The 10,057-nt window shown below is 32.6% G+C and overlaps 1 long non-coding RNA gene across 1 annotated transcript in view; it reads right to left on the bottom strand.

Moving 5' to 3' along the window:
• Positions 1-4,251: 4,251 nt before the first annotated feature.
• LOC117244308 overlaps positions 4,252-10,057 on the bottom strand; it is a 28,032-nt gene continuing 22,226 nt past the window's right edge. The window contains exon 3 of the long non-coding RNA XR_004497129.1: positions 4,252-5,376. This is a non-coding gene — a long non-coding RNA (uncharacterized LOC117244308). The remainder of the gene's footprint in view (positions 5,377-10,057) is intronic.

Here is a 10,057-nt window from a genome sequence, read left to right as displayed (position 1 = left end):
ATAAGCCACAAGAGGAGTTTGTAACACTCTGCTCAATTTCCTATCACTAATATTTCATTTCCACCTTGCAACACTGAGGTATATTATGGTCTTGTTTCTTTAAAGGGAAAAGAAAAATAGCATTAGAAGCATTTCAAATGATTTAGTCATGAACCACAAACAAACAGGATAAATCCTTCTTCACAGTAGTTTTCCTAAAACTTCTTTCATTTTTTTTTTTTTTTTGGTATTGGTTTAAAATCAAAATATGTTTGGAATAGAAATATCTACTATTATAGGATAAGATCTATTTTGTGCTGTAAATTAGTTGGAAAAGGCTAAAACATATCTTAGTGATTAGTGATAAAGTATCTGTCAAAGTAGCCTCTTTAACAGGTCCAAGTATAATGTAGCAAGCCTCCCCAAGATATTTCAAATTATTTGACTGAAAAAGATGTAGTAAGACTAAACTTACCTATAAGAATTAATTTTAATAATATATGTATGAAATTTGTCAAGTGTTTCTCCTTAATTCTTGACTGATCTCTCAAGTATTGAGAATCTCTCAAGTATTGAAAAAGCTGAGAAATTATTAAGTCATAGCTCAAGCTGGAAAATGTAAACAGAAGAATGTGGCTGTCCTGATGTACAAAATGGCTTTGTTCCTATCTGAATCTGCAACTGAACTTGTCAATAACTATTCAAATACTAATGCAAAGAGTCCCACGGATTATATTCTTTTACATTCAAATGATGAAGATCTATTAAAAATCTTATCTACTGCAAATACAGAAATGTCTTTGTGCAATTTACCCAATCTTGGCTGTAAACAAGAAAGCAGTGCCAATAAAATACAGTCAGGTTTTTATAGATACCAATAATAATTCTTTGGGCTAGAGTTTGCCATAAATTTTGGGTTTAAAAGATGCATTGTAAAACACAACTTCATGCCAGTAATTCTGGTTTAAAATCACATGATTCTGAGCTTAATAAAATTCAAGTATCCCTATTTGTAAAGGTTACATTTGCACAAAAGAGAATGGAAACTACTTTTTACATGTTTTAATATATGACATTTATTGATTCCTTTTTTTAAATTTCTGACTATAAGTTCAATAAAAGAAGTATACAGTTCATTGTCAAATATGTTATTTTTCTATGTTTATTTTTTCAAGATACCATGTTACTAGCTATGTTTGGTGGCCAATTTTGCATTGTTCCAAAAATTGATAAAATCCTTCCTGTAATTCAGACATTCTTGTAATGTTTTGACCTTGATATATGTTAGGGAACAAAAGTACTGAGGTATGAGAATGTCACATCCATCTTCAGTTGTTGATTTACATTTCAAAAGATGAGCAAATATTGGAGAATGAAAAGGTAAAGTTGTAGACAAATTTTGATATAGAACATTTCAAAATGTCTGGTGTGGTCAGTTGCCGTGATATCATGTATCATAAAAAGTAAACAAATCTAGGTTTACTTTCTTTGCCACAGACCCTATAATATTTAATATTGTGCTACATATTGTGATAACTGATATGGAAACTAGAGAAGAGTGTTTAGAATTTTTTAAGGGTTTAGCAATTAAGGGTGTTAATTGTTAGTCTGAGCAGAACCTGAACACTATTGCCAGATTAAATACAGGTTATCATGCATGCTTAATGTATCTCTTTGTGATGAAAAGGTACAGAAGCTCTGCAGCATTCACTCTCATGATCTTTTTGGGATCTATTTTATTTATTTCTCTGACAAGAGGGAGAAAGGACAAATAAAAACGTTGGATTTCACTAGGTGCAGAATCAAGGTCTTTTGCAGACATTGCAAACTTAATATTTATCCATCTGTATAGAAAACCAGGGTGGATGATAATCAACAAGGAAGTTCTGGGAAGAAAAGGACTGCTCTTTTTCATCAGTCTTACTCAGTGACCTGCCCACTTAATTTTACTTGGCTTAGTAACAACAGCAATTCCTCCAACTGACTGGGTGTCAGTTTTTAATCTACTTTTGTTTAGTGGTGTATTTTAACAGCCACAGTTTTATGCAGATAGCAGTAACAAAAGGTTGTTGTAGAAAAATGATAACTTTACCACACACAGTGATGTAGTATAGAGATGAAATAATGTCTAACATACATAGAAGGGTACCATATATGGTAAATTTCAATGTAGTCCAGACCAGTGGACCAGTAAAGAAAGCATAGTTTACACGTTAGCAAACATATATAAATGAACCAAAGTTGAAATGGGGAAAAAAATAAGAGGAAAAATCATTAACAAGAGCATAATACTTCTCCTGGCTAAGGACTGCAGATATGTTACAATTTTAATTGTATTACTGGTAGTATTTTAACCTTTTATGTACCTAAATAGTCTAAATGCATTATTATTCTTTTTTTACTGTAATAATTAGATTTAGACTAGTGAGGATTTTTTAACTAGACTATTAAGGTTTTAATTATTAATTAATTATTAACAATAACAATTAACAATAAATTCTTGGCTTTATTTTTATGTATAAGATGAACTTCTTTTCCCCATAAACATATTCTTATTTTAACTAAGAATCTGAGAACTCCAACACAGAGAAATTATGCAGAAATTTTAAACACGTGGTGAACAAACAGTTCCTTAGATAAGAGGAATATTTCTTTAAAATGGCAACATGCAGGAAATATTACCATAAGCATATTGTCTTAGAGCTGTGGGGGAAAAGGGAATTTTGTCAGTGGATTACAATTATCTGAAGTTACAGGAGCTACACCATTATCTGTAAACAGCAAAGAGCACAAAACAATGTCCTATTTAAGCATGAGCCCAATTAATCAAAAGCCTTATCATCTCCTTTTCAGCAAAATACAAATTAGGAGATTAGCAATAATTGGATAAAATTCAGCTTGAGGCTAATAAGACAGCATTGACTGTTTGCCGACAGCTCCTTTTGACACTGGAGTAAGTGTTACCATGTCTGAAATGCAGGGGCTAATGAATCTTCCTAGGATTTTCCAAACACTTTTGGCAAAACCAAGGAGGGAAATTAAAACTGAATGATGGAAATTCTGACCAAACAGCTGTTGGAATCGAAACAATTTTCATATTTTGCGTTATGAAGAGTCCTGGATAAAGAATCTACAACAACCACAGAAACCTTTAATCTGCTTGAAGACTACACTTTCATTCAAGTTCTGTTTTGTATATCTTTGGATGTATTCCAAAATGCGAATTTCTTCTGTATTATAACAGTGTTTCCCAGGGTCTTTATATTTTCATCTACTAATGAGCCTGGGGTTAAGAAGGTTGATACATTTCACCTGCAATTTATTTTTCGAGAAAATTCAAATTAATACCATTCAAGAAAGAGCAACATCTTGCTCTGCACACTGTCTAAATGTAATGGAGAATATGCAAATATCTTTTCATTTTATAAGCCTAAATAAGAAAAAGTGTATGACATTACAATAATTTAATGTATTATCTCCTTTTAAGTTAGCTTCAATTTCAGGTATCACACTACTTATTAAATATAAGAAATTATTATAGGTTGCACAATATGTTACTTTTTCACATATTTTATCAATAATATGTAACATCCAAATATAAAAAAATATTTTTAATGCTTTTCCATTTATAATTTATTTTATGTAGCATCAATATTTTTAGGTATTTTACAGGAGCTACACATCAGCTTCTTATTTTACTTGATATATTTCCACTGGTTTTTTGTTTTTTAATTTACTTATTCATTTGTCAAGTAAAACATTGTTTTCCTTTTCTGGAACAATATTTACAGTAACACAAATGAATTCTGGTAAAGAGAATGTCCTTTCTTGAGACATACAGAATACTCAAGCCCATGCCACTTAAACTGAGGTAAGGGGGATCCGTGAAAAGAAATGTAATGGAAAGAAGAGAGATCCAGAATTAAAAGGGTGTTGTTGTACACAGGGATTAGGTGACTGTTCCATGAACAGAGGTTAATGCAGAAAAAAAGGGGAAAAAAGAGGAAGAGATGGAAACTCTTTGCCTACAAATCCTTTTACCTACTGCTCAGTTTGCAAATCTCAATCCTATGCTATAATTAATCTAAAGACATCTATATATCCTGTACAGGATTATGCTGTTCTTTTAAAGTTCTAGTTTTTTTTCACCAAAAATTGGAGAAAAAGCATTCTCAGAGAAGCTTATTTGAAATTCAGACATTGAGACGGCATTCAGCACAAGTTCTTAAATGATGTAAATTTTTGTGTGCTTATGTGTTAAACATAAGACATAACTATATCTGAAATAAATTTATCTGTGTACACCCTTTGCTTTAGCACTAAACCAAATTATATTTGTTTGAATGGATTTTGGCAAAAAATTTTATACGAGGTAAATTATATTCATGAAGAAAGAGTTCATCCTGTGGCTTTAAGTACAGTAATCACCAAGACTGGGACTCTGGCAGCTGCTAAAACACTAACCACCTCCCCCCAAATAAAAAAAACATAATTGTAGCCAAAAATGTGAACACATAGCAACAGTTATGATATCAACATCTTTTAGATATACTTAAAACATGCAAGAATACACTGATTCCCCTAAAAATATGTATCAGAAACTTAAAATATTTCCATTTTTTATCAATGACCCATTAATGACCTAATTTTGACTTGTTTTGGCAGAATGCTCATCCCTTTGGTTCCTGAAAGGGTATAAGACAATATGAGCAGATACAGAACATCTACAGAACTAGAGCTAAAGGTTAGACAATCAACAAATCCCAAATCTGACCCATATAGGACATGAAGCGCCTTAGCAAGGGCTGTCCGTAATATCTTGAAGTTGTGCAAACAAATACAGATTTTTTTCATAAGAAAGTTTCTGGAAGAATTTAGAAAGGAAGGAAGATGAGTGGCTCTAGAAGCTATACTTATATAGCCACATACTATACAAGTGTTGTTCAAAATCAGGAAGATTAATGATTGGAAAACCAAACGTCCTCTAAAATGTAAAGAGTAGGGTTGATAAATGCAGATAAATTCTATTAAAACAATGACATAATATAATTAAACTACTTAAGATTTCAGAAATCTTTTCTTTCAATCTCAGCTTCTGAATTGTGTCATACTTTTGTAAGGAAATGCTTCACACACACTATTTTCTGAATGAGTCCAACAAAAATATTAAAATATGTGAATATGTAATTGATTGATTTTGCCTTAAACAATTGATACAGATAGAAGTTTTAGTAGTCTTCTACTTCATTCACTGTTGGATTACTTAATAATATTTTTGTGTACCATACTTAAAGATGTGCAGATATCTAGGCACAACTTTAGCCATCCTGGCACAATTTATGTTTCACTTCCATATTCAGGCTTGTCCCAGGAGTTTCCATGGTCATAAACCATTATCTGCAATGGAAATAATACCTTATGAGATTGCAAACTGTTTCAGCACCATACCTCACGATTCTAAGACCTTCAAAATGAATCCCATAGTGTTTTTAATACATTGTACACATTCATGAATAGTTGGAAATGAAGAAATATCTATAATTTCACAGAGTACATCTTGCTGTATTTTGCATAATTATCATGAACATAGTACATCACATAAATGAAGGGAAATAGCTTTTAGTGCTGTGTTCTGTCACAAGAAAATAATAAACCAACAACCTATGAACTCTAGGTCCATTTGAAGCATATTTAGAGCCCTCATTAACCTACAGAGGCCAGTTTGAATAGAAGTCATTTAATGAAGACACAGAGGGGATTTTTAATAATTTATTATGATGGAAGAAATGGAAACAAGCTAGAAATGCAAGAGATTACCCAAATAATAATGAAATCCAAAAGTGGTGACATACTCATCTGAATCAGGCAACACAGATAGAAGCACCTGCTTTGGGGTTGTAGCCCAACAGCAGGAAGTAATAATTTCCTATGCCGTGGCAAGATCCACTTGTTTTCATTTTCTGTTTGCTTTTTGACACTTAATTTTAATGGAAAGCCTCCCAGCAGAGGATATAGGACTGAAATTTTTCTGTTCTATAGTAAAACAATCTATTATAGGCTAGTTGCCACAAATTTATATTAAAATTGACAGAAATGCCTGCAAGATAAAGACAGTATGATTTTGTGTCTCCTCACTCCAGGATCACACAAGAAGGTAGAATATTTTCCCCTCTGTATATTTTAGTGTGTGTAAACATCCATACATTGAATGAGTAGTGAAGAAGCTTTTGTAAAGCTCCTTATGGTGTACGTTATCCTGCTATGTTGAAATGCAGTTTAAAGGTACTTGCAGACCATGGGACTCTTTACACCCTGAAAACATCCCAGACCTCTGTTGGTTCTCATGCAGAATAGAGCTGAATCCATTCTGACAGGCATGGAAAGAGGAGTGGGCTAGCTCAGACCATCACTGCTCTGAGTTGGGAGTGACGTGTCCCTGTCTTTAACTGCCCCCTGTGGAATAAAAGCAGTCTCATGCTGGATAAACTGCATCAAAGTTCACTGAAGGGACTGAGTTCCTTTTCAAAGTGTCTTCCGCCACTAGACGTTTGTGGTGAGGTCATAGTTTTGTGCAAGAAGAGAAAAGTAATTTCAGTGGCTAAATCTCTTCTGTCCCATCCAAGTGCCCTGACCATTTACTGGCATTTCTTCCTTTACTTCCTTTTTCTTCAGTGAAGTCAGAATTCTTTGTTTGCTTCATGGTGATAAAATTTCTACTAAAGTGCTTGTGAGTGTCTTTTATTTCTGCATCCAGAACACCCCAGAGTAGTTTCTGTATTATAATATCCTCTGGGAGGTGAAGGTTTGAAGTTTGTGTCCTACGTACCCAGTGAAGCGAGTGAGTATGTACCGAAATGGTACAACCACTTTGTAACAAGGTGTTACAGGCACTGTGACCTGCTATGTTTTGGAAGAAGAGAATGAACTCTGCTCCATTTATGAAAGCAAAGACAAAGATGCCACACATTCAGAGAGACTTTAGCTTAAGGATTGGAGCTGCTTTCTGTGGAGTTTTCAGTTAGGTAGGTGAAAGAATGGATAAAAGAAATATTTTTCCCATTGTTATTTATCAGTTGCATACTACAGGGACAGATTTTAGATGACCAGCATGCTTTTTTTCACTGTTGTTCTCTATACACATGTAAAGGTCAAAGGCACCTAGGATAGGATCTGTTCTGAAGGATGGAGGTTCATCTTGAAGCATCAAAGTACTCAAATTTTACTAACAGAAAAGTGAGCTCATTAACAAAATCTTGGTATGCGGCATTTTGTAGAGAATGAATAAACACAATGAAAGTAGCAATGTAATTACTGTAACTTGTGCAGTTACATTAAAATTTTCTGACCAGCTTTCATGCAGTTATAGAATTTGCTTTATTTATTTAATCTAGAATTTAATTTATTATCAGCAATTTTGTAGGTAAACACAAATGTTTGAAGCTCTGTAAGTTCTGTTTCATTTGTTGCTTTTGTAAATTTTCCCCAAAAGTGTATTGTTTCATGCCAGCAACAATGATTACATTTGATTCATATTAGTTTGGTTTCAGTTTTTGAACCTGTCTATGCATGGCTTAGAGTCACCAATCAAATGGACACAGATACTGAAGCCCTGAGTTTAGAGTCTCAGTGCCATGTTTAATTTAATTTACATTTGTCATAGGCATTGAAATTACTGAAACTGACATATTCAAATATTTTTGCTAATTGATGGAATAAATGAACCAAAGAAGCTGGAAAAGAACAAGTTATAGTTCAGAAATTTAATTTCTTGATAATATTCTGCATGACAAAGTTTTAGTTCATTCAGCCATATTTATGTGAAACATTCAGCACTACAGGAGCCCAGCAGGTTTTCTAAAATGCTCTGTCTCTCCATGACTGAATATTTATTAGAAAGTTGGTGATACTGATCTCAATCCTGGGAGATATTACCTCTTTAAATAGTTCAGTATTCTAAGCTGTAGCCAAAAATGATATGCATTACCAATAAGCTTGAATATTGACTTGAGTATTCAAATATAAAAAAAAAATTAAATTAGAGAATTTAAACATCCACTGAAATAGGTGCTTGAATAGATACTAAGTGTTGCTAATCAATACAATTCATTTGGTTGTGCAAATACATATGAAATGGTCTAGTTATCAGTGCAAAACATTTCTCATGGGAAAAAAAATTCTGAGGTAGACATTTATCAAGTCACACTGATTAAATCCTGGCTCTAGGAAATAGTGCCATATGAGCTGGGGTTTAGTCAATCAGAGTGAGATGAAATCCATATTACAACTTTCCAAACAATCATCTGGATGATAATGCAAAATTTTGCCTGAAGGAAGAAGAACAGAAAAAATTGATGACATGTGGTATTTCCATGGATATTCATGCTCTAATGAGAAGAATAGCACCTGAACTGCAACCTTTTTTTTTTTTATTAATACAGCATTATGAATTTATGTGACACCATCATCACCACAAAATAAAATTTAAAAAATATATATTAAAAAATATAGGTTAGATGCTATTAAGTTTTTGGAATATCAAGCCTAACTTACAGTCCATGTGTAAAAAATTATCCCATAGTAGAGATTCTCTCTGACCTTTACATTGGTGTATAACCATGACTGGTCTGTACATTTAAAATCACCTCATGTTTTTACTTCTTATTTTGTACAGCAAAGTGCAACCATTTTCTAAGTGATAGACTAAATAGATTACCTCTGCCTTTAAATGCTTAGAAGTGTCTGGTTTCCTGGTTTCCATACTATGAGGAAATGTTTGAAGTGAAACCTCAAGGAAAATGTTGACTAGCTAATAAATTTCCCCTCCTTGAAAATTTCTGTGAATGTTCAAAGTCACCTTAGCCTTTGATTTTAGAAAACAACCACCTGTTACTCTTTTGATATAAAAGATCAAAAGTAATTAGTGTGAATTTTAGGAAGTCTAGGAACCCATTAGAATATTCCCATTTTCTGTGTTCCTTTCAGGGTTTCATACTCTGAAGTTCCCACTGTAGAATCATCTCTTCAGGGGAGCATTTTTAGAGATTGAATAGCTGATTTGATTCTAGCAAACTGAAAAGTTACTGCAACATGATATTCAGAGGATATTGTCTTTCAGACTGACTTTTGCATGTTTTCCATATATAAATTTCCCACAACTCTTTTCTTATTGCCAGAACCTGAACATCATTGGTAAATTCTCGTTTCTTAGTATCAGAGTGGTCTAATGGACTACAAGGGATGCCTACCAAATTAAAATTGTGTGTACTTTACATCAACTCATGAAAAAAAGCTAGCAAAAAATAGATAATTCTACTTTGTCATTTTGTTTTTTTAAAAATGATCAATTATTGTAAATGTAAGTGGAATATACATCTAAACAATAATGAAATAAGCATTATTTTTTCAGCTCAGTATTATAAGATTTTAATTTATAAGTCTTCAGTGAAGAGGTTGGTTATCATTGTCAATATTTGATATTATAATGTCAATAATTATAATATTTGATATTATAATATACAGGCACAAGGAGTGGTTCTTAACTGGTATAAGGGAAGAAAACACTGTTCGATCTCAGCACCATATGACCACTCACAAATTGCACATGATAATGTTTTAAGGAAGATTTTATAGAAGTCAGTATCACAGAGATATTATAAGAGCGTGAGTCTAAGACACTTATTAACTTTAAATTCATACTTCTGATACTTTTAAAGGAAAAAAAAACCAAAAAAAAAAAACCCAACCCCTCAAAAGTCCAAAAATTTGGAAGTCAGTAGGACTATGTAACATATTTTGCAATAAACTTTTCAGTTATTGCTATAAGGAGACGCATATCTGGCAAAAAGAAACATTTAGAAAACATTTTAACATTTTTGACAGCTTTGTGTAAATATGATTAGATTTGTTTAATAATTACCTTTATTTTGTGGGTAAGCCTCATAATTTAGTAATTGATAATCACTTTCATTTAATTTCATTCCATTTTATTTCATCAGTATCTTGAAAAGGCAAAAATTAATATTTATTTTTTTCTCTTTCCTCTCAAGCAAGAGATACTACTGGCCACTAGCCGAAGAAA

Source organism: Parus major, chromosome 4 (assembly GCF_001522545.3).
Source record: "Parus major isolate Abel chromosome 4, Parus_major1.1, whole genome shotgun sequence".
Classification (NCBI taxonomy): Eukaryota; Metazoa; Chordata; class Aves; order Passeriformes; family Paridae; genus Parus; species Parus major.
Note: the sequence above shows the minus strand (reverse complement) of the source record. Positions and strands in the feature narration are given on the sequence as shown.